At 40.9% G+C, this 26,339-nt stretch overlaps 1 pseudogene; it reads right to left on the bottom strand.

Annotated features, from left to right (window-relative positions):
* Window positions 1–24,234, bottom strand: part of LOC139545835 (piwi-like protein 2) — a 40,717-nt pseudogene extending 16,483 nt beyond the window's left edge.
* Window positions 24,235–26,339: the final 2,105 nt, after the last annotated feature.

Here is a 26,339-nt window from a genome sequence, read left to right as displayed (position 1 = left end):
AGAACGTTCTGCTGCCTGCAACATCCTCCAGCATGACCGGTTTGGCGGTGGGTCAGTCATGGTGTGGGGTGGCATTTCTTTGGGGGGCCGCACAGCCCTCCATGTGCTCGCCAGAGGTAGCCTGACTGCCATTAGGTACCGAGATGAGATCCTCAGACCCCTTGTGAGACCATATGCTGGTGCGGTTGGCCCTGGGTTCCTCCTAATGCAAGACAATGCTAGACCTCATGTGGCTGGAGTGTGTCAGCAGTTCCTGCAAGAGGAAGGCATTGATGCTATGGACTGGCCCGCCCGTTCCCCAGACCTGAATCCAATTGAGCACATCTGGGACATCATGTCTCGCTCCATCCACCAACGCCACGTTGCACCACAGACTGTCCAGGAGTCGGCGGATGCTTTAGTCCAGGTCTGGGAGGAGATCCCTCAGGAGACCATCCGCCACCTCATCAGGAGCATGCCCAGGCGTTGTAGGGAGGTCATACAGGCACGTGGAGGCCACACACACTACTGAGCCTCATTTTGACTTGTTTTAAGGACATTACATCAAAGTTGGATCAGCCTGTAGTGTGGTTTTCCACTTTAATTTTGAGTGTGACTCCAAATCCAGACCTCCATGGGTTGATAAATTTGATTTCCATTGATAATTTTTGTGTGATTTTGTTGTCAGCACATTCAACTATGTAAAGAAAAAAGTATTTAATAAGAATATTTCATTCATTCAGATCTAGGATGTGTTATTTTAGTGTTCCCTTTATTTTTTTGAGCAGTGTATTTGATTTATAAAATTAGCTACTTCAGTGAAAAAGCTTTTTAGGATTTAGGGGGAAATTGACCGTTTTAGAAAGTCTGGCCTCGTGTGTAAAACATTTGAGGCCTCTTAAGAAAGCAATTGTTTTTGCTTGAAGCTATCAAACGAGCACAATAGATGACTCCATGTAGAGAACAAGGGGAGATTAGCTAAATTCAGACAACATGGCTGCACTTAGGGCAGGTTTTCCCCCAGATAACGTCTCTCATAGGTAGACCACAGGCCTTAAAAAAAAACACCTCCAATTTCTCAAAATGTAAAAAGGTCAATTAGTGGTGGACCATTAGCGGCTCATATTGCAGCACTGGGGTGTATTTTTTTGAGACCAAATGGAAGACAACATACTGTAAACAGGGAGGGACTACCTGAACTTGTCCAATAAGAACCATTGTTTTCTGTTGTAAAATGTTTTGCTATGATGTGCCCTAATGAAGGCTGCATTTTGCAGTTATGAATACGGCCCTGTTACCTCCTCAATACCATGTTGTAAAAAGGGGATGCACAGGTCAGAATGCACTTCAGAGGCATCAGGGAAAAGTGACCTACCTCTTCCATCTTCACATGGAGGTAAAGAATTGAGGTGTCAAAAGCAACAACATCTCCCGTGGTGGGGCGATGGTCCTTTATCATGACAAATCGCATTCCCATTGACTCAGCTTTGGGACTGAAAAGTGGGACAAATGGAATAATAAGTTAAATTTAGATGTGCTGGCGCTACTGAAATGCTTCTATGAAACGAGGTGCTCATCTGAGTGAAGTCATGACTCATGTAGTCCCCAAAAACCTTTTCAAATACTCAACAGGGCAAATGTTATTTCTACTATTTTTCACAGGAATGTTGCCCTTTTTTTCCCTAATACATGTACTTAGGTGAAAGTGACATGGTACTGATAGACTGCCTCGTTCCTGCAGCCAATGGTGATATGGTTTGAGCCTATGTGCAATGTTATTCCTTTGGTACCAATCTTTTGCAATGGTTTACTGAAAAAGGAGAAAATAACCGTTCAATGACTAGGTCTAACAGTCATAAAACACACAATTCATAATATAATGAGCTCCAACAGTATTGGGACAGTGACACATGTGTTGTTGTTTTGGCTCTGTACTCCAGCACTTTGGATTTGAGGGTATTTTCAACCGTTTTAGAAATTACAGCACTGTTTGTACAGTCCCCCCATTTTAGGGGACCAAAAGTATTGGGACAAATTCACTTATGTATATTATAGTAAAAAGTAAAGTATTTGGTCCCATAGTCATAGCACGGAATGATTACATCAAGTTTGTGACTACACATTTGTTGGATGCATTTGCTGTTTGTTTTGGTTGTGTTTCAGATTATTTTGTGCCCTGTAGAAATTAATGGTAAATAATGTAGTGTCATTTTGGAGTCACTTCTATTGTAAATAAGAATATAATGTTTATAAACACTTCTACATTAATGTGGATGCTACCATGATTACAGATAATCCTGAATGAATAGTGAATAATGATAAGGGAGAAAGTTAGACTCATAAATGTCATAAACCTCAAAAATGCTAACCTCCCCTGTCATTGTAATGGTGCGAGGTTAGCATGTTTTGGGAATCTGATATTTGTGAGTCTCTGTTGTGCAGCGTACATGAGGTGATGAAGTTACACTTGTATGCAATTCATTACTAAATGTTTGCCATCATATATCTTATAACGGCTTTCTGCCAGAAGTCAAAGAGCTCTGGGTGAGATATCTGTACAGCTGCCATTTTTCCCCTGTGCTTCCTACTAGCATTTTTTTCTCCTCTTCGGTTCTTCTCCCCTCTGCTCAATGTACACATGCTGTTCTTCCTTCAGAAAATGTATGCATCACACCTTTCTTTACTTGCACAATTTCTCTTGTTCACTTTCGCTTTTAAGTGTCCAATCACCAAAAATGACATTTGGTAGCTACTAGCCATGCTTGTATAACTTTATGAGCTGGATTTCCCTGTCTTTGCAATTAGTTTGTTCGTTTTCACTCATTAGAATTTAGCTATTAGTTTGTGCTAATTTTGTTTGCATTCTGGTAATAGCATTTTTGTAATAGAGGCTTTTCTTGCACTTTTAGCACCCCCTTCCTATGCTGTTAATACCGTAAATTCCGGGATAAGAGAAGGACGGTATGACAATATAGAAATCTGGATACCGCCTAAGCCTACCTTATAGTCCTTGGAACATTTAAAGTCCAAAGTTCTGGAGTAAAGAGCCAAAACAACAACAAGAATGGTCACTGCCCCAATAGTTTTGGAGCTCACTGTATACAAATACATTTCTGCCTCATCATTTGATTGCCTTCAACAACAGTAACATCATTTATAGAAACAATAACATCATTTACTTCATAACAATATATGTTTTCAGAACATGGTTTGACCAATACTGGTATTTAGTTACCATATGGATGGTACTTACCAGGTGGCCTCCATTTTAAGTTCTCCCTCAGTTGGACATCTACCTGGAGCCTTGTGGGCCTCTTTGGGTGGGGAAGAGGGGAATCAGCGAAGACTGGATGGGGCCAGGGGGAAGAGCAGGGGCCACAGTGGGCCTCCTCCCAGTACCCAAGTGGGCATCGATGCTCGTCCCATTCCCATCATCTGAGATGGCAGACCTCGGCCAAGGAAACTGCAGACAGAGACAGACACATTACAAGTTCTTAGTTGTTCAAAAACGCCATCCACAACATAAGTGTGACATAATATGTAGAAGAAAATAAAAAAATCGGAAAATATTTAAATATTTGTTTTTATAAAACTAATAAGATCTATTATCTAATCAATATTACTGCTTAACTATTTGTCTGAAGAAAAATGCTCTATTTTTATTGTCCGGCCTAGACGGTTCCTTGAATTATTGACAAATCACATTAGGGCTGCACAATTAATTGCAATATTGACATATGCAATACCTATATTGTAAGATATCTTTATCGCAATATTTTGAATTAGCCAAGCCTGGTCCTGGCCGTTCTGCGGCCCTAGGCAAGGCAAAAAAATTGCCGCCCTCCCATACCCCAACAAATCTAGAAAAGTCCCAGTAAGATAAATGAAAAAAATCTGAACCAATCATAGATGTTTATGATTTGGTTCAAAGCCGGTCCAGACTACATCCCCCAAAAATGACGACCAGTCTGGACGACACCAAAAAAAGAGGGGCGGTCCGGACAGGATAAAAAAAGACGTCATTGATCACTGGGGTAAAACCTACAATGTCAGCCTGCAATGAAATTGTATGAATGCCCATTCATGGGGTAGGCCTACTATTTGTAAAACAGGAGTTGCATGGGCTTTATTAGTCCTGATTCCTGTGACTACTGGATTTGGCTATTTAACAATAGAACCACCTGGCCTTTCAGCATACAGTGCATTCAGAAAGGATTCAGACCTGCTGACTTTTTCCATATTTTGTAATATTACATAAATATATAGCTGAAAATAGCTGTGCAGCGACACTCTCCATCCAACCTGACCGAGCATGAGAGGATCTGCAGAGAAGAATGGGTGAAACTCCCCAAATACCAGTATTCCAAGCTTGTAGCATCATCCCCAAGAAGACTCAAGGCTGTAATCGCTGCCAAAGGTGCTTCAAGAAAGTACTGAGTAAAGGGAATACTTACAGTTGAAGTCGGAAGTTAACATACACTTAGGTTGTCATTAAAACTCGTTTTTCAACAACTCCACACATTTCTTGTTAACAAACTATAGTTTTGGCAATGACACAAGCATGACAATACATTTTTCCAACAATTGTTTACAGACAGATTATTTCACTGTATCACAATTCCCGTGGGACAGACGTTTACATACAGTAAATTGACTGTGCCTTTAAACAGCTTGGAAAATTCCAGAAAATGATGTCACGGCTTTAGAAGCTTCTGATAGGCTAATTTACATCATTTGAGTCAATTGGAGGTGTACCTGTGGATTTATTTCAAGCCCTACCTTCAAACTCATTGCCGCTTGGCTTGACAGCATGGGAAAATCAAAATAAATCAGCCAAGACCTCAGAAGACAATTGTAGACCTCCACAAGTCTGGTTCATCATTGGGAGCAAGTTCCAAATGCCTGAAGGTACCACGTTCATTTGTACAAACAATAGTACGCAAGTATAAACACCATGGGATCACGCAGCCGTCATACCGCTCAGGAAGGAGATGCGTTCTGTTTCCTAGGGATGAACGTACTTTGGTGCGAGAAGTGCTAATCAATCCCAGAACAACAGCAAAGGACCTTGTGAAGATGCTGGAGGAAACAGGTACAAAAGTATCTATATCCACAGTAAAACAAGTCCTATATTGACATAGCCTGAAAAGCCACTCAACAAGGAGGAAGCCACTGCTCCAAAACTGCCATAAAAGCCAGACTACGGTTTGCAACTGCACATGGGAACAAAGATCATACTTTTTGGAGAAATGTCCTCTGGTCTGATGAAACAAAAATAGAACTGTTTGGCCTTAATGACCATCGTTATGTTTGGAGGAAAAAGGGGGAGGCGTGCAAGCCGAAGAACACCATCCCAACCGAGAAGCATGGGGGTGGCAGCATCATGTTGTGGGGGTACTTTGCTGCAGGAGGGACTGGTGCATTTCACAAAATAGATGGCATCATGATGACGGAAAATTATGTGGATATATTGAAACAACATCTCAAGACATCAGTCAGGAAGTTAAAGCTTGGTCACAAATGGGTCTTCCAAATGGACAACGACCCCAAGCATACTTCCAAAGTTGTGGCAAAATGGCTTCAGGACAACAAAGTCAAGGTATTGGAGTAGCCATCACAAAGCCCTGACCTCAATCCTATAGAAAATGTGTGGGCAGAACTGGAAAAGCTTATTGTGGGAAGCTTGTGGAAGGCTCTAAACATTTGACCCAAGTTAAACAATTTAAAGGCAATGCTACCAAATACTAATTGAGTGTATGTAAACTTCTGACCCACTGGGAATGGGAAATAAAAATAAAAGCAAATAAAAGCTGAAACAAATCATTCTCTACTATTATTCTGACATTTCACATTCTTTAAATAAAGTGGTGATCCTAAATTACCTAAAACAGGGAATTTTTACAAGGATTAAATGTCAGGAATTGTGAAACTGAGTTTAAATGTATTTGGCTAAGTTGTATGTAAACTTCCGACTTTAACTGTATGTCAATGTCATTTTTCTTCTGCTGGGATAGCGGGACGGTAGCGTCCCACCTGGCCAATAGCCAGGGAAAATGTAGAGCGCCAAATTCAAAAATATTATATAAAATCAAACTTTCATTAAATCACACATATAAGATACCAAATTAAAGCTACACTCGTTGTGAATCCAGCCAACATGTCAGATTTCAAAAAGGCTTTTCGGCGAAAGCATAACATGCTATTATCTGATGATAGCACAATGTCAACAAAGAGAGTGTAGCATATTTCAACCATGCTGGCGCTACTCAAAACGCAGATATAAAATATAAAACATGCATTACCTTTGACGAGATTCTTTTGTTGGCACTCCAATATGTCCCAAAAACATCACAAATTGTCCTTTTGTTCGATTAATTCCGTCCATATATATCCAAATTGTCCATTTATTTGGCGCCGTTGATCCAGAAAAAAACAGCTTCCAATTTGCCTATAGTCACTACAAAATATCTAAAAAATTACCTCTAAACTTTGCCAAAACATTTCAAAGTACTTTTGTAATACAACTTAAGGTATTTGTAAACGTTAATAATCGATCAAATTGAAGACGGGTCTATCTGTTTTCAATACAGAAGATCAACAAACAAACGCTACATTTTTTAGTCTTGCCAACTCTCAAACAGTACACATGACGTTACTCTACTTCCTGATGGCCTTCTTCATTGCACAAATGAATAACCTCAACCTATTTCCTAAGACTGGTGACATCCAGTGGAAGCAGTAGGAACTGAGAACACAGTGATTAGAAATCTGGCTTTCCAATGAAAACTCATTGAACAGACAGTGACTTAAATTGTTTTTATTTATTTATGGTTATTCCTCTGGGTTTTGCCTGCCAAATAAGTTCTGTTATACTTACAAATATGATTCAAACAGTTTTAGAAACTTCAGAGTGTTTTCTATCCAAATCTACTAATAATATGCATATCTTATATTCTGGGGATGAGTAGAAGGAAGTTGAAATTGGTCACGCTATTTTTCTCAAAGTGAAAACTCTGCCCCCTATCCTAGAGAAGTTAAATACATTTACAAACATTTCTAAAAACCTGTTTTTGCTTCGTCGTTAGAGGGGTATTGTGTGTAGATAGATGGGGGGGAACTATTCAATCCGTTTTAGAATAAGGTTGTAACAAAAGGTGGCAAAAGTCAAGGGGTCTGAATACTTTCTGAATGAAATGTAGGCCTATAGCCAAAAATGTTAGTGTCATCCATTTGATCAACTTTATTTGTAGATTTGATTAGTATTAGAATTATAATAATTCGAAAAAGTCCAGTTACAGCTTCATTTGACAAAGTAGAAACTAAAATGATGATGATGACCATAATAATAAAATAACCAGCCATGTGAAATTATTTTCAGTATTCCTCAACAAAAGCCCCAGTGCATTAACAATTGTAAAGGATGAATTGCATAAATAAATATGAATGGAAATATATTAAATGACAAGATATTAAAACAGTCATTTGTTGATTGTGTCAGACACTGTATTGTGCCCATATACCCATGCCTTTACACATGAATCAATTACGTCTTCTCTTTATGCTTCGGGTCCACAGTCAACACACAGCTGACTATGGAGCCCCACAAACAAAATCGGTTGCACTGCACACTTTTCATGGGCCTTGTTTTGTGTGCACCTGCCGACTTGACATCGTGTCTTATTTGTCCCGAGTGGGAGCTGTGGTGCTTGGGGAAGGAGGAGGGCAGGACCTGCTGCCTTGGCGGCCTGCTTGGCGGCTGTAGCTTCTTTCTTGGCGTTCATGTGGTTCTCACAAAGCTCACATGCCAGATCCAGTGGGATGCATGTTGCTGAGGATGCAAACACTCTTATTTAACATCTGTACACTGTGTTGCTTTACCACTCTCCATCACTGATGTGGAGTACAGCATTGCTGGTATGTTGTTTTGCGCAGAGGGGAGCAGCTCCCGCCTCTGTTCATTGTTCCCGAGCAGGCTAGTCTTCTTTGCAATCAACTTGTCTGCCAGGGGAATTGATGTGAAGAAGTTGTCCATGGTCACATTTCTGCCTTTGCCCATGTAAGGCTCCACGAGTCTCAAAACCACAGTCTCAGAAAGGTGCTCACCCGCTGGCCTGTTTTCATCTTTCCCCTGATACAGAAAGACATTGAGCAAGTACTTGGTTCCGACATCGGCAGCTAACCAAAACGTAACTGAAGTAATTTATCAGTTTCTATTTAGCGACAGAATAACATATTGTAATTTTACTCCTTTGGAAAAACAGCTGCACCTCTTGACTTTTGAGTTATTTGACAAAGGTAAGTGTCATAGAAACAGCAGAATATGCTCTTTCAGATACTATTTAAAAATGATCAAAAATGAAAACTATCAAAAAATGTTTTACCTGCATATGACTCAAGGAGGATTTGATAAAGCGATGGTCCTTTCCCTGCGTGTCAATTACAAGATGCGCCCATCTTCTCATGTTCAATTTGACAATTGATAGGCCAAATATTGTCATTCATCAGATTGTCAATGTAATCTTGTCTATAGGCTAACTCTTATGTGTGAAATTAATTTTGGTATAGTTTATGTGTAGTTTCGATGGGCTGGCTGTGTAGACTGACTGGCATTGTTTGTTTCAACTTGGATAGAGTCAAGGACATGTTTTCATTATTCTAAAGTCCTACTGAAACACATAGCATGTTTTCAAAACGTAAAAGAGAAGGGGATTGTTAGGTTCTAATTATCAGAGTAAGAACTCAACGGACACTATGAAAGCTCAAACCAAATGAATTCTTCCCAAAGGATCGAACAGCTGAACAGAAAACGACATATTCACACAAGCAATGATATTTAACCCTTTCTCCTATGCCGAGTCTCCTCCTTCACATCTGAACAGCCAATGCATCTCTGTTGCTAGACAGAACCTTAGTGATATCTGTTCTTCCTCACGTCATCTGACCTGATCTCTGCCCCAAAGTGCTCACTCCTCCCCAACTCACGGCTGTCATGGTGACTGGTACCAGACTGTCTCTTCTCCTCCCAGAGGATCCCTGATGGCTAACAACAACATATCCTGACAATGTAAACGTTATACATTACCCTCTCTCCCTCAGTGACATGAATAAGTATATTTAATATTCTCAGAACCCAACAGTATCAACCCGTAAGGCATACGGTCAAATTATTTGCTGCTGGTAAATAGGCATAACACACTCATCATTACACTATTGTCTTTCTAAATTAAAATCAACCTTTTCACCCTCCTTATCATTGTTAGGCCTAATTTAAATTCAACTGTGAAGTAAGATGCACAATTATCATACATTTGTCATTAATTCAGTGAGGAGAGAGACGCATTAGCACCTGGCTGGGTACCAATGTCCTACAGCACATTGTCTTGGCGGATTAAGTTAGCAATAAGTGTGGGGGTGGAGAAAAAAACAGGTAAAAAGACTCTAAATACTTTTTTGTTTGTGATTTAAAAATTCGGACAAATGAGCAGACATTTAGGAAATGTCAGGGATGGAGCAGGATTTTTTTGGGGGGGCTGTTTTTTTAATTGATTTACAAAATCAAATGGCTGGCTGTTGGCCTATGGCGGTTCTAGTGTTAAAGGGATACTTTGGGATTTTGGCAATGGTAAACATTTTATGTCTCTGCATCCAGTATGAAGGAAGTTAGAGGTCATTTCACAAGCCAATGCTAACTAGAATTAGCACAATGACTGGGAGTCTATGGTATCTCCTAGCATGCTAGCAACTCCCTTCAAACTACACGCAGACATAGAAATGGTACCCACGAGTTCATCTGACTTTGGGGAGGTAGATGAAGGGCTTCATTGACAAAATCCTGAAGTATCCCTTTAAGCTCTGAATATCAGCTATCCAACTTTATCAGGAGTTATTCTGAGCCTATTTGTTCAATGAGAATCAATGTGTTTACACAGCGGGAAATGCAGAAGTATTCTCCTTTCACTATGATCAGCTCGTTTGTACGGATACAAACTTGAAACCACTGATCATGACAATTTAGCCCATGGGGTGAAACTCTAGTACCGCAGTTGTGAGCAGCCTGACTGTCCATTCCATATTGTCTATTCTACTTTGACCTGTCCTGTTTTTAGGATATGGTGTTTGTAGGGCTGTACGACAAAAGAGTTGTCTGTTCTTTCAATATATTGACACATCCTATGTGTTTTAAACAACTCAACTATATTCACTGAGCTTATCTGATGCTTTAAGCACACAGTTTGATTAAATAATTAAGACACACAAATGACTAGGAGTCTGACCAGCAATTGATTTGATTGTGCCAGGCTGGTCTCAGACTTGCTGCGCTGTGTTAAAAAAAAAAAGACTGAGTGACTGTGACTAGCACCCGTTGTCTCTCTCTCCTCCCTGCTGCAGTGCCCACCACAGAACAGTGTTTATCGCTCTGTCCATGTTGCTGAAGCTGCAATGTAATTACAGCCATTTCTGACTGAAAAGTTCTGTTACCGAAATCCCTAATTTGTTTAGGAAAAACATTCCCTATTCCCTCAACCCTTGCTCTCTTTACGTGACATGTATGCATCGCATGCAGGTGACCAAAGACCTATTCGCACTAGCACCAAAGACCTATTCGCACTGTGACCAAAGACCTATTCGGACTAGTATTACTAGAGAATGTTGGTTATGTAATTATTATGATGATTCGGACGGAATTCGTTTTTTCCAAACCCACGTAATTTTTCCCAATAAATTGACAGTTATAAAGGTTTTTATTCTAGACGCGAAGATACAGTATTTCAACATGTCCAGGTGATGGGGCCACACTGATAACTCAAGTTTCTGAACCATACCATCTTTCCTATAGTGTCGCCATTATATTTGAATTGAGGAAGTGTCATTAACATATTTTAGCGAATGACCCCCAGCATTCAGATGTGAGCTAAACAGTGCAATTGCTCTTGAGATGCATTTTAAGGCTATGGATGAGAAAGTTAACATATAATTTCCAAACATTTAGGTCAGATGTATGCTGCTCCTTTGTGATCTATTAACAGCAAATGTTGCATTAAATAGGCCAAAAAAAAGTTACTGGTGCATTTGGCAATATTCAATTCATACGCACCAAAAATATAAACAAAAGCATTCACCGCGAAAGTTGATAGGCAACATGTAGGCCATTCATTTGCACAGCACTTAGTTCAATTGATCCAATCAGTTATTGTTTTCTTGCGCAAAAAGCGAGCAACACCTGTCAAAACTCAGACATTTCTCTCAAAACACAGGGATGTTAATTCGCACGGGACTAGTGTTATCAGATGACCTTGAAGTTGGCCAAAAAACAGTAGGTTATTTTGGCTAGAATTGTTACTCTCCTGCCATTTAAAAACTACTGACATGGCAATTCGGACGGAGCTAAAATTAGGGATGTGGTGTTTTGTGGTGTGCACATAATTACATTACCTTACTCCCCCAGTAAAACTAATCCTGTCTGAATAGGGCCTGACCTATATCAGATCTTAATCACATCAATAAATTGGTTATAAACAAACTCTGAATACGTAATGCATGACAGCGAAATGGATCCAGATGACATGACAAAAAAAATTGATATGGGGGAATACTTAAAGGTTGCTCAGGAGGCAAAGGGAAAGTCAGATGTGTGGAATAAATGTGACTAGTTGTGGAAAATACTGGAGATCAAGAAAAGGTAAGGAGCAAGCTCTGCATGTATATTATGAGTACCAAACAGGTGCTGTATAGATTACAATATAATTTTTATGAAAGTTTGGAACAATGTAAACAACACTAAAGAAAGTATAAACGTACTAGAGTAACCTTTTTTTGTTAGGCCTTCATTACAACAGTCACATTCCTTTGTGAAAGCAATTTCCGAAATTGAATGGTTTATTTGTTTAAGCTAATTATTCAAGGCTCGCTTTATTTTAAAACTAAAATTGATTGCATTTCAAATCATGAATGACTCTTATGCTGTGTGATGACATGAACGAATCAATGATTGATACAGTAGCCTATAGAAGTATTGAAATATAGGCAATAAGGAGATCAAGAAAATTTAGTATTATTATTATAATAAATATAATTTCAGACAATTTGGAGCAGTATAAACACTAAATAAATGTATATCTAATAACAGAGGCTGTTAACAAAAAACGTGTAAAGACTTTATTACAGAAAAGCAAAGATTAAGAAGAACCAAATTTGTGAAATTGTTTAATTGATATGTCGTTGTGTGAGGCTTGGTGCTCACGGAATCAGTAGGCTAACAAACACTCAGACAGGCAACCGAAGCAGGATCTGTCTTATGTCTGTAGATGTATTGATGATGTATAAAGCCAGGCACATTTAACAGTTAGGCTATTGATTATAGACCTAATTAAGTTTTTCTTAGACAATAAGGCAAGAGCTGTTTTCTCATCTCCTCATTCTGCTGCTGCCTCCGCAGCATTGTTCTCAACACCATTATGCACATTGCAACATTGTCTAGGAAAAGGCGCCAATTCAACAGCACACTGATGTGTTTCAGAGCCATGGACAGCGACCGCTATCCAACGAGGGAGAAAGCGCATCTGTTATAAAATATAATTTTTATTAGTGTTGCAGCATTGTTCTAATGTAATATAACCATATACAATTTCAGTAGCACAAGTCTTAAGACTGATGGACTGCGCCATTCCCACGGCCTCCACAATGGACCAGTCCACTCAGACGCGCGTGAATCAGACAGGTGTCTTGTATGCCATATTATTATTTAAATGTTTTGCTACTGCCCGACTTAAAAAATCTGTCGACAAACAGCCTATCTAATTGTACACTACATGGTGTCAGCCCTAGGTGTTTATTAACATGTCAGTGCTTTTTTTATTTGATTGGTTGCCATTTAGGTTAGGCTAATTGATCTGAGAAACGTGCATGATGTAAAGAGTGTCCGTCTTATTACATTGTCATACATTTCATCTCTAGCCTGTAGGCTACAGAAAAGGCCACATACTCTTTCTACCATATCCATTATCTGATCAATTATTTACAGTGCATTCGGAAAGTATTCAGACCATAGCTGTGTTTGAATACCCATACTAACATACTGTATAATAAACTCAGTAAAAGAAACGTCCTCTCACTGTCAATTGCGTTTATTTTCAGCAAACTTAATGTGTAAATATTTGTATGAACACAAGATTCAACAACTGAGACAAACTTAACAAATTCCACAGACATGTGACTAACAGAATTGGAATATGTGTCCCTGAACAAAGGGGGGGGTCAAAATCAAAAGTAACAGTCGGTATCTGGTGTGGCCACCGGCTGCATTATGTACTGCAGTGCATCTCTTCCTCATGGACTGCACCAGATTTGCCACTTCTTGCTGTGAGATGTTACCCCACTCTTCCAACAAGGCACCTGCAAGTTCCCAGACATTTCTGGGGGGAATCACCCTCGGATCCAACAATTCCCAGACGTACTCAATGGGATTGAGATCCGGGCTCTTCGCTGGCCATGGCAGAACACTGACATTCCTGTCTTGCAGGAAATCACGCACAGAACGAGCAGTATGGCTGGTGGCATTGTCATGCTGGAGGGTCATGTCAGGATGAGCCTGCAGGAAGGGTACCACATGAGGGAGGAGGATGTCTTCCCTATAACGCACAGCGTTGAGATTGCCTGCAATGACAACAAGCTCAGTCTGATGATGCTGTGACACACCGTCCCAGACCATGACGGACCCTCCACCTCCAAATCGATCCCGCTCCAGAGTACAGGCCTCGGTGTAGCGCTCATTCCTTTGACGATAAACGTAAATCCGACCATCACCCCTGGTGAGACTGTTAGGTTCTTATTTTTCAGAGTAAATAACCCACGGATACTAGAGAACCTTTAACCAAGTTTAATTCTTCCCAAAGGTTCTGTACAGCTGTATTCAGACACCAAAACATTTCTCTCCAACACAGTTATATACATCCTACTTAAGACACGCCTTCTCTCCAATCCTTACATCTTGTGGTTCAACAGAAAGAGGGTAACAGGATACCAAACCCTTATTACTCGCTTAAGGGAATCTGTCCTCCCCTCCTGACCTCAACCACTCCTTCATCTAATCCACAGATGTCCATCTGTCTCAACACGTTGCCCTGCTCCCATCACACAACACATTCCACAGCTATCTGTCTTTCTACAGAGACCCAGTCTCTTTCACTCCTTAATATTCTATGCTTCTTCTCTATCATTTATTTAATATCTCAATGTTCAAAATGTCGAATCCAACAAGACAAAACCGCGTCTCGTCAGTGAAGAGCACTTTTTGCCAGTCCTGTCTGGACCAGCGACGGTAGGTTTGTGTTTTGGTGTTTTTCAGAGTCAGTAGAAAGGCCTCTTTAGCATCCTAAGTTTTCATAACTGTGACCTTAATTGCCTACCATCTGTAAGCTGTTACTGTCTTAACGACCGTTCCACAGGTGCATGTTCATTAATTGTTTATGGTTCATTGAAAACGCATGGGAAACAGTGTTTAAATCCTTTACAATGAAGATCTGTGAAGTTATTTGGATTTTTACGAACTATCTTTAAAAGACAGGGTCCTGAAAAACTGACGTTTCTTTTTTTGCTGGGTTTACATACTATATACTATTAGTTCATTTTAATATAGTGTAAACTAACGGTATCCTTTCACTTGAGCGTACTAGCACTTCGCCTGTCTACCGGAAGTTGATGCTTTTGCTATGCAACCTCTTGCTAGCTATTTAGCGTAAGAAGTTACTAGCTAGACCAGTGGTTCTTAACCTTGTTGGAGGTACTGAACCCCACCAGTTTCATATGCGCATTCACCGAACCCTTCTTAATTGGAAAAATAAAATATGATTTTTTCAAATTCAAAACATAGGTATATATTTTACTGGTGAACAAAATGAACCGTGCATCAACATCAACACCGTGTGTTCAAAGAACAAAATCATCAAAACATGATTTTCACACAAAAACAAAAACACAATAATGAATATTTACTGCAAATCAGTGTGACTTCTGCTGTTGCCTTTCAGAGACCAGTTCAGAAATGCGCGGCTTCACCTTGGCAAGTGCCACTCTCATGTCATTTTCGCAACAAAGTCTGTTCCTTTTCTTCGTTTTTATGTCCAGCATCCTCGAAAAGGATTGCTCGCAAAGATATGTTGTAACAAACGGTATGAAAATCTCTAGAGCTTTCTTAGCAATAACAGGGTACGTTACCATTTGTTGACACCAAAACGTTGAAAGCGTTGTTCTGAAGAGTTGCTGTTAAACGTGGCTCTGCTGAATTTCAATGATTTCATCGAGGTATTCATCATTGACATCTGTTGTCTCAACACTAAACGTGAACGGCTGTCTCACCCATGCTGGATATGACTCTCTTGTAGGGAAGTATCCGTCAGGAGACTTTGCAAGCTCATCTAAGTGCGTGGCAATTGCTTGCTTCAGTTCCACGGGTACAGAAATGTCTCCGATTCCAGATATATCTTCGATCTTACTTACACAGTCGTCTAGCAGGGGAAAGTTTGCGAAGTTATCGTTCTCTGTTCGTCGTTTCCATAACGGTAGCTTTTTTTGAAAAGCCTTCAGGTTTTCCTCCGCTTCGATGATGTTGACTCCACCGCCCTGCATCTTTTGATTGAGATGATTGAGAGCTGCGAAGATATCAGCCATGTACGCTAAAATGAGAATGAACTCAGAATTTTTGAAGCAATCTGCATGACAATGTTGGTGCTCTTGCAAAAACAGGGCTAATTCCACACGCACGGCAAAAACACGATTCAGCACCTGTCCCCGGGATAACCACCGAACGTTAGAAAGGTACAGAAGTACCTCGAATTCAGAGCCCATTTCTTTACACAGCTCACTGAAGATGCGGTGCCTCAGAGCACTAATTCGCACATAGTTCACGCATTCCACTACAATTTTTAATACTTCTGCCAGTTTTGGAGGCAAGGTTTTTGTTGCCAACGCATGCCTGTGCAGAATACAATGCGTAACAATGATGTGTGGTGCATCGGCTTTCACTAGCGCACCAAAACCGGACTTTCTTCCCTGCATGACTGGAGCTCCGTCCGAACAAACTGCAGAAACCATATCCCACGAAAGATTGCTGTCTTTGAAGAAGTCATCCACAAGTTTCTTCACATCGGCTGCCTTAGTTGTTGTTGTAAGAGGCTTACAAAATAAAAAATCTTCCTTTATCACGTCGTCTTTCACATAGCGCACGAATACAGCAAGCTGGCTTAGATTGGAAACGTCTGTGGTCTCGTCGAGTTGAAGGCTGAATTTTGCCGGGCTTGAAATAAGATCTGCAACTACTTGAGCCAAGATGTCTTTGCTCATGTCCTCTATTCTGTCGCTGATGGTGTCATTTGAAAGAGGAATTTGGGATAACTTAACTTCAGCCTCTTTTCCCAGCATGATATTCGCCATCTTCAACACAGCTGGTTTTATGAGTGTTTCACCAATGGTGTGTGGTTTGCCCTGCTTTGCGATCAGGTAAGCAACTTCGTACGATGCTGTGAGGATCGGTTTGTTGATGGGTACAAAGCCGAGAACAGGCAGAGTAGCCTTTTCATCGAATCTGGCTCTCTTCACCTTGAATTCAGCGAGCGTTGTGTTCTTGTATTTTCCATCTCCATGCAGCTTAATTAATTAACCTCTAACGAGTCACAAACCCGGATCCGGGATCCCCCCCCATCAAAAAAGCTGACTAGCATAGCCTAGCCTAAAGCCACAGGGATATCATATAATAAAATGTTCATGAAATCACAAGTCCAAGACACCAAATGAAAGATACACATCTTGTGAATCCAGCCATCATTTCTGATTTTTAAAATGTTTTACAGGGAAGACACAATATGTATTTCTATTAGCTAACCACCATAGCAAAAGACACAACTTTTTTTCCCACCATTTTTTTCCTGCATAGGTAGCCATCACAAATTCGACCAAATAAAGATATAAATAGTCACTAACCAAGAAACAACTTCATCAGATGACAGTCTGATAACATATTTATTGCATAGCATATGTTTTGTTCGAAAAATGTGCATATTTCAGGTATAAATCATAGTTTTACATTGCAGCCACCATCACAACTCTCACCAAAGCAACTAGAATAACTACAGAGAGCAACGTGAATTACCTAAATACTCATCATAAAACATTTATGAAAAATACACAGCGTACAGCAAATGAAAGACAAAGATCTTGTGAATCCAGCCAATATTTCAGATTCTTTAATTGTTTTACAGCGAAAACACAATTTAGCATTATATTAGCTTACTACAATAGCCAACCACACAGCAGCATTGATTCATGCACGTTAGCGATAGCGAATAAACCAGCAAAAGATATTACATTTTTCACTAACCTTCTCAAAACTTCATCAGATGACAGTCCTATAACATCATATTACACAATACATATATTGTTTGTTCAAAAATGTGCATATTTAGCGGCACAAATCGTGGTTATACAATGAGAATAGTAGCCAAGCTGCCAACAAAATGTCGGGAGAAATCTTGGGAGAGGCACCTAATCTAATCAATAACTAATCATAAACTTGACTAAAAAATACAGGTTGGACAGCAAATGAAAGATACATTAGTTCTTAATGCAACCGCTGTGTTAGATTTTTAAAATTAACGTTACTACGACATACAGCGTGCGTTAAAGCGAGACCGCACCAAAATTAATGGCGTAATAGTAGTCAACAGAACAACGAATTAACATCATAAATAGTTCTTACTTTTTGATGAGCTTCCATCAGAATCTTGTGCAAGTTGTCCTTTGTCCAGAATCATCGTTGCTCGGTTGTAGATTGTCGTCTTCAACTTAGGAATTAGCAGCAAACATTAGCTGTGGCCCAGACGTGCCCAACTCTTCATAACGCAGCACAAAGAAAGCACAAAGAAAATTCCGAAAATCGCAATATACTGATATAAACTGATATAACTCGGTTTAAAATAACTACATTATGATGTTTTTAACACCTATATCGAATAAATCAGAGCCGGATATATCTAAGGCCTATAACGAGAGCTTTTCAGAATGCCATCCTGAGGTCTGTCTTGCGCCATGACGAACGTTGAAAAGAGTTCCCACCCGGTTCCAAGAGCCTTTATATGGCCTCAGATCTGCCTAGCAACACCATTCCAATTCTCACTGCTTACTGACATCTAGGGGAAATCGTATGCAGTGCATGTCGACTCATAGATTACATGCAAATTAATAAACTGACCCTGGAACAGAGTGCCCGATTTCAGATTTCTCACTTCCTGACAGGAAGTTAGCTGCAACATGAGTTCTGTTTTACTCACAGATATAATTCAAACGGTTTTAGAAACTAGAGAGTGTTTTCTATCCAATAGTAATAATAATATGCATATTGTACGAGCAAGAATTGAGTACGAGGCAGTTTAATTTGGGAACGAATTTTTACAAAGTCGAAATGGCGCCCCCCTATTAAGGAAGTGTTCTCTTAGTTTTGCCGGTGCTAGACTAGAATTGCTCAACTTGGCATTGCAAATCATGCAGTTAGGACGCTGACTCCCATCACGTTCCGTTATACATGTGAATCCATATTGTACATATTCGTCCGACCACTTTCTTTTTTTGCTCGACATAGTAAGTATGAAGGGATTAAAATATTAAGAAAGAAATCACAAGACGTACCATCACGACAGTCACAAGTCGACTACTGAGCGCACCAAATTCCCTGCAGCACAGATAGGCCAAGCGATGTAGCGTGATCACCTGCAGCCAATGATGGCCAAGCGGGGCGTGTCGGATGTGTGTCTTGACCTCCGCCGAACCCCTGAGACTGACTCACCGAACCCCTGGGGTTCGATCGAACTGGGGTTCGACCCAGGTTAAGAACCACTGAGCTAGACATTTTACGACTTCGAGTGTGTTCGTTAATTCAATCTGGAGTGCGCTCTGGGCGTTCGTAAATTCAGAGCGTTGTCAGATTGTCCATTCGTAAATTCAGAGCGTTTCACTCTCGGGGGGTTCAGAGCACACACTGGACGCTCTGGCCCAAGGAGTAAGGTTGATCCGAGCGTTTTGACCTCACAACAGCAATGAAGCACCCAAGCTAACTGGCTAACGTTGGCTAGCTACTTTTAGATACAAATGAGAGAACACCCCACTCTGACCATTTTACTCACCCTTGCAGAGCTGGTTAGGCTGTTTTCATGTTATCCAGAGCATTGGTTACTGTATCTGTGCTGCTGGCAACAATTTAATTACGCTTTTCTGCCGACGTTTACCAACTCCGGCCATATTCAACGGGTGTTGAGCGTTCGTAAATTCATCAGTTATTCTGCGCTCTGGCACACTCAGACAAGAGTGCTCTGAAATCGGAGTAGATAGCCAGAGCGAATTTACGAACGCACCCTTTGTACATACTGCTGTAATGTTATGCTGCGGTTCGTAAGGGCAGCGTAGCTAACAAATTGTCAGCCAAAGTAACTAATTTGAAAAGTCATTACATTGCTCACCATTTTCTCAACATTTGTCATAATTAGTTAAAGCTATGAAATTGTCTCCGCTCTCGTCGGACTTTGGCTGCATATTTTCCGCCATTTTCTTGAAATCTGAAAAAGTTGTGAAGCCCCACCCATTTTTTGAACAATTGTATTATGGTCCCTAAAATCATGTAAATAGTGTCCACTGCTTGTATTTTGGCAAATTTAGTACCACACCCGAAGTTTTGGCATACTAACTATATCCTTACTATGACCAATAAGCATACTACATACTCAATTTATGTCGCAAATACTATGGTTAGTGTGGTTAGTAAGAGTATTCGAACACAGCTCATTACTTTTTCCACATTTTGTTACGTTACAGCCTTATTCTAAAATCCATTAAATAGTTTCCCCACCTCAATCTACACATAATACCCCATGGTAACAAGGCTAAAACCAAAAACGTATGTAAATGTGATAAGTATTCAGATCCTTTACTCAGTACTTTGTTGAAGCACCTTTTGCAGCGATTAAAGCCTCAAGCCTTATTGGGTATGACGCTACAAACTTGGCACACCTGTATTTGGGGAGTTTCTCCCATTCTTCTCTGCAGATCCTCTCAAGCTCTGTCAGGTTGGATGGGGAGTGTCACTGCACAGCTATTTTCAGGTCTCTCCAGAGATGTTCGATCGGTTTCAAGTACGGGCTCTGGCTGGGCCACTCAAGGACATTCAGAGACTTGTCTCGAAGCCACTCCTGCGTTGTCTTGGCTGTGTGCTTAGGGTCGTTGTTCTGTTGGAAGGTGAACCTTCGCCCCAGTCTGAGGTCCTGAGCACTCTGGAGCAGGTTTTCATCAAGGATCTCTGTACTTTGCTCCATTCAGCTTTTGATCCTGGCTAGTCTCCCTTTCGCTGCCGCTGAAAAACATCCCACCAGCATGATGCTTCCACCACCATGCTTCTCCAGATTTGTTGCTTGGCATTCAGACCAAAGAGTTCAATCTTGGTTTCATCAGACCAGAGAATCTTGTTTCTCATGGTCTGAGAGTCCTTGGCAAACTCCAAGCAGGCTGTCATGTGCCTTTTACAGAGGAGTGGCTTCCGTCTGGCCACATAAAGGTGGTTTCTGTAGAGATGGTTGTCCTTCTGGAAGGTTCTCCCATCTCCACAGAGGAACTATGGAGCTCTGTCAAGAGTGACCATCGGCCAGCTCTAGGAAGAGTTTTGGTGGTTACAAACTTCTACCATTTAAGAATGATGGAGGCCACTGTGTTCTTGGGGACATTCAATGTTCCTGAAATCTTCCCTAGATCTGCGCCTTAACACAATCCTATCTCGGAGCTCTACGGACAATTCCTTCGACCTCATGGCTTGGTTTTTGCTCCGACATGTACTGTCAACTGTGGTACCTTTATATAGACAGGTGTGTGCCTTTCCAAATCATGTCCAATCAATTGAATTTACCATAGGTGGACTCCAATCAAGTTGTAGAGAAACATCTCAAGGATGATCAATGGAAACAGGATGCACCTGAGATAAATTTCAAGTCCCATAGCAAAGGGTCTGAATACTTACGTAAATACGCAATTTTTTTGTTTTTGTATAAATCTGCAAAAATGTGTGTAGATTGATGAGGATTTTATTTATTTAATCAATTTTAGAATATGGCTTTAATGTAACAAAACCTAACAAACCTGACAGAGCATGAGGGGATCTGCAGAGAAGAATAGGAGAAACTCCTCAAATACAGGTGTGCCAAGCTTGTAGCATCATACCCAAGAAGACTTGAGACTGTAATCGCTGCCAAAGCCACTTCAACAAAGTACTGAGTAAAGGGTCTTAATACTTATGTAAATGTGATTTCACTTTTTTTGCAAAAAACATAAAAACTGTTTTTGCTTTGTCATTATGGGGTATTGTCTGTAGATTGATGAAGGGGAAAAAACGATTTAATCCATTTTAGAATAAGGCTGTAACCTAACAAAATGTGGAAAAAGTCAAGGGGTCTGAATACTTTCCGAAGGGACTGTATCTTGCAGCTCTAAGTCACATACACACAGAAGAGTGGGAAGTCTGATTTAACTTCACATAGACAATGGATAATTAATTAATAATGAGGTGGGCATATTATGATAAGGATATGTGAGTGGGATTCCTGTATATGCACAGCTTGAATTAGGAATTCTAGAAGCATTACTGCCAGGCCCCAAAATACCTTTTGCCCCAGGCTAAATAGAAGGGTTTGAGTTTACCACGTCATTCTCCTTCCTGCTGCCTCGGCCTATCATGTCCTCAGGGATCCCGTCTCTCCCCAGGCCAGCAACTGCCACTGCACCAGTAGGGGTTGTCTGTGGTTTGAGCTCTGCTCCAAAATCTCCGACAGCACCCCTTTCTGTGCCAAAAAGAACACCAGAGAAAAACACCAGGGGATTCAGTGGATTCATCCCTCTCCTAATTCCTGGGGCTTCATTTGGTGGATAAGGAAATCAACCAAGGGTACCAGCTTCCTAAATCTTTTAAAGCTCTAATTACGATTTGACTATGTTACATTGCGTACAGAAGATGGCTTAACTTTAGTGCATCAATATTTGACAGATTTCTAATATTCTGACTTTTTTCCAAAGTAACGGCCAACCATTATTCTTAACCTGTCACGAACGTCGTAATCCTCCTCGTCTGAGGAGGAGTAAGGATCGGACCAAAGCGCAGCGTGGTTTGATGAATACATACTTGATTTATTTAACGAAGACAAAACACTAAACAAACTCACAAAACAACAAAACGAACGTGACGCTATATAACGAAAGTGCAGACACAGGCAACCAACGTATAGACATAGACAATAACCCACAACCCAAAACAGGCTACCTAAATATGGTTCCCAATCAGAGACAACGCAAAACACCTGCCTCTGATTGAGAACCATATCAGGCCAAACACAGAAATAGACAAACCAGACATACAACATAGAATGCCCACACAGATCACACCCTGACCAACCAAAACATAAAACATACAAAGCAAACTATGGTCAGGGCATGACATAACCCTAGTCATTTTAACTAGGGCTGAGCGATTAATGGATTTTGGAGGTCGGTTCGGTTTTGATTATTAAAAAATAAGTTTTCAATTTTGGTTTTGATTATTTGTGTTGATGCTCTAACACAGAATAAATCCATGAATAAAATCCCCATGATGGTAATGACTGCCCATTACTGCTTATCACTTACTAACCATAATTTATTCACAAAAACATTTCAGTTGTGTATATTACATTGGTTTTATTTGATGACTATTATTTAATTCCAAGTCATCTCAATAGAGCTGCTGCCTATGCTGTAACTATTTTGTAGTTCTTCAAAGTAAATAAGGCATACTTCTTTGACTGCTGAATACCAATTATCAATCACTTTGATCATGTATTTTCAGGTAGAGAAGCAACAGCTGCTCTATTTCCCCTCACAATCATGCATTCTTGTCTCTTCTGTAGCAGGTGTTAAAGAAACACAGACCGGACAAGTAAATGTGCAATGGATTATGGTCATTGTACTTAATTAACTCATTTTATACACTAAATTATGTAGTATATTGGTCTGTTGGAAACTACAACTCCCTAGTACATCGTACAATTCAGGCTGGCTCTGAAATTGCGCACATTGAGCTCCACAGAAAACAACTGAACGAAATGGAATTCAAATAATTGAACCGATGTAGGTCAATTAGTTGTTTAAAAAACAAAAAATAGCCAACATTTTGGTTAATCGTTCAGCACTAATTTGAACTCAAACTCAGTGGAAAACATGATCTTCCCAGTTAGTTTGATCCAGCATGCCTTCATCTCTAGCCAAGGGTCCCAAATGGCACCCTATTAGCTATGTAGGGCACTACTTTTGGGCCCTGATCAGAAGTAGTGTACTACATTGGGAATGGAGTGCCATTTGGTACATAAACCTAGTCTTTCATAAAGTCATTATAACTCACCCACTGGCGGAGCTCCCCTACCCCAGAAGGTCTTTGAGGGTTCGATTCCAATGCCTCTGAACATGGACACCCGAGACGACCCCTGGCCTTGGATGGGCATGTCCACCTGCCAATTACAATATCGTTACAAGAGCTATGCGAGAACCTGGGCTCAAATGGTATTTGAACAATTTTGAGCGGGCGGCAGGTATCCTAGAGCGTTGGGCCAGTAACCGAAAGGTCGCTGGTTCGAATCCCCGAACGGACTAGGTGAAAAATATGTTGGTGTGCCCTTGAGCAAAGCACTTAACCCTAATTGCTCCTGTAAGTCGCTCTGGATAAGAGCGTCTGCTAAATGTAAGTATGTCATCTGTCCTTGATTGAGCTTGCATTGAGTGCAATGGAACTAACTGAATAGTCCCATAAGCGCAAACCACCTTGAACCCTAGTCTGAGTTGGAGTTAGGAGAAAGACTTTACAAACCCTAAGTAACACAACACAAACCTGCTTGATTACTACTTCTACTTCAGGCCAGACTTGTGTGATAGGCTGACCTGGAGGACCTTGACCAGTGAGGCTCCAAACCCCTCTTGCCACCCCTACCACCGACTCAGCTGACGAAAGAAGCAGCCCTCTTGTGCGGCCAATCCCACCATCTTCTGATGTGGGCATGAGTATCCCCCTGGCGAAGCCAATGGAGGGCTCGCTCGCTGGGAAGGCACTCCTCTCCCATACTGCATTAGCAGTGTATCACCAGGGTTGATGAAACCCCTGGCTGGCTTATCTGACAGAAGTCTTCCCTCCTGCTGCTGCAGGCAAGTCATGTGGGAGGCTTAGGAACGAGGCTTGTTTGGATCCATTCCAACTAGCTTCTCTCACATTCAATGCTTGTGAGATGCAAAAGGACATATGGAAACTCGCTAAACCATGAAAATGCTCCAGATGGCAATATGCACATGTATTTTCTCATAATGAAAATACCTACTTTGCTAGTATCAAAACACTATAGAAAATGTATTATGACGGGGCAAAAGACAGGAGGCGACTTGCTGGGTTTGCTCAATGCCAAGGGCGCAACACTTGAGTTCACTCAGCAAGGCTCAGCCGCCAAGCCAATTCATGTCAGGGAAAAATGTGCAATATCAACGCCCGAGAAAGCAACCGGTTGCCGCCAGTCGTAGATAGTTAGCCGGCTAACTAGTTGCATGTGTTTTTCCTCCCTAATGCTTCGAACACACCGACTGCGTCATTGCGTTTCGAAACACCAGAAGTACATTCATTTCCAATGGAACGCTGCGTTTGCCTTGCAGCATTGTGTTCTGTGTGGTGCATAGGTTCGATTTATCGAACGTATGCATCAAATTGTATGGGTAGACTTACTTGACAGACAGTAGCAAAATGTGAATGTTTAATTTTTGTTGCACACATATCCAGTAATGCGAAATGCAATAATAAATAGTCAAGATAGCAGCGTAGGCTCTTTCAACAATGAGACCAACGTTGAGGAAGGTGGTCTTGATCGCGCTGTTGGGCCGGGACCAGCCCCACCGAAAGCGCAGGTCTGTGTGGTTCCAGAGATGGTTCAAGTCCCGAAAGCAGGCAGGGAAGTTCCACCGTCTCATTCAAGAGCTTCGAATGTTTGAAGAGGAATTCCGAAGTTACTTTCGTCTGGACCGAAGCCAGTTCGATCACCTGCTCCAGATGGTTGGAGCCAGGATCGCCCGGATGGATACCAACTACCGGGAGTCCATCAGCCCAGTTGAACGCCTGGCGATTTGTCTCCGGTAAGCTACATTCTAGTACATTTTTAAAGCCTTTGATACCATAATTGATTGATACATTGTTTTTATGTGCAACCTAGCTAGCTAAAGGGCTCTCTAGTTAGTCCCTATTTTATATCAGATGTACTTTTACAGAATGTTCATTAGGACTATAACTTTTCCCAAAGTTGGTTTATAATCCTTTTTTAATTATGCAATGTTACCAAATGAAAATAAAGTTGAGGTGCCTTCTGCCCTGATGAAGGTAGGCTAGTCTTCTCCAGGACCCATTGTTGTTCAAGACAGTTACAGTCATTCATTACATTCTTATTGGATTCACATACACTCTTAGTGAAAAAGGTTCCAAAAGTGTCCTTCTGCTTTCCCCATAGGATAACCTTTTTGGTTCCAGGTATAACCCTTTGGGGAAAATGTTATACATGGAACCCAATAGGGTTCTACATGGAACCAAAAGGGGTACTACCTGGAACCAAAAAGGGATCTCCTATGGGGACAGCCGGAGAACCCTTTTAAGTAGATAGTACCATTCTTTCTAAGAGTAGAGTTGGCCTGGGCTACAGTTTATTGATATAGTCATAGACTGAATTGTAGTGTTTCAAGGCATTGTTAATGATGGTTGATGAGTATTACAATATAATTAGTAGAGCATAATAAACTGCAATGAAGTAGATATGAGTAGATATAATATGTGGGTGGAATTCAAGTTACACGCAATATTGGTAATTATATTTTAGATTCTTGGCGACAGGGGACTCCTACAAGACCATTGGATTCAGCTCCCGCGTTGGACGGTCCACGGTGGCAGGCATTGTCCCCTCTGTGGCACAAGCCATTTGGGACTGTCTGGTTGGTGAATACATGCCTGTCCCCAAGGAGGAAGACTGGAGGGCCATCGCTGCCGAGTTCCTGGAGAGGTGGAATTTTCCCAACTGTCTTGGCTCCATTGACGGGAAACATGTAGTAATCCAGGCTCCACCGTGCTCAGGTTCGCAATTCTACAACTACAAGGGTACATATCCTGTAACTATTCCCCAGGTCGTTGCTGCAAATGAGAACGTGTTCTCAGTCAACTTACCTGGTAAAATAACGGTAAAATAAATAAAAATATTCAGTTGTACTCTTGGCTGTAGTAGATGCCATCTACTGTT

This window comes from Salvelinus alpinus, chromosome 19 (assembly GCF_045679555.1).
Source record: "Salvelinus alpinus chromosome 19, SLU_Salpinus.1, whole genome shotgun sequence".
NCBI lineage: Eukaryota > Metazoa > Chordata > Actinopteri > Salmoniformes > Salmonidae > Salvelinus > Salvelinus alpinus.
Note: the sequence above shows the minus strand (reverse complement) of the source record. Positions and strands in the feature narration are given on the sequence as shown.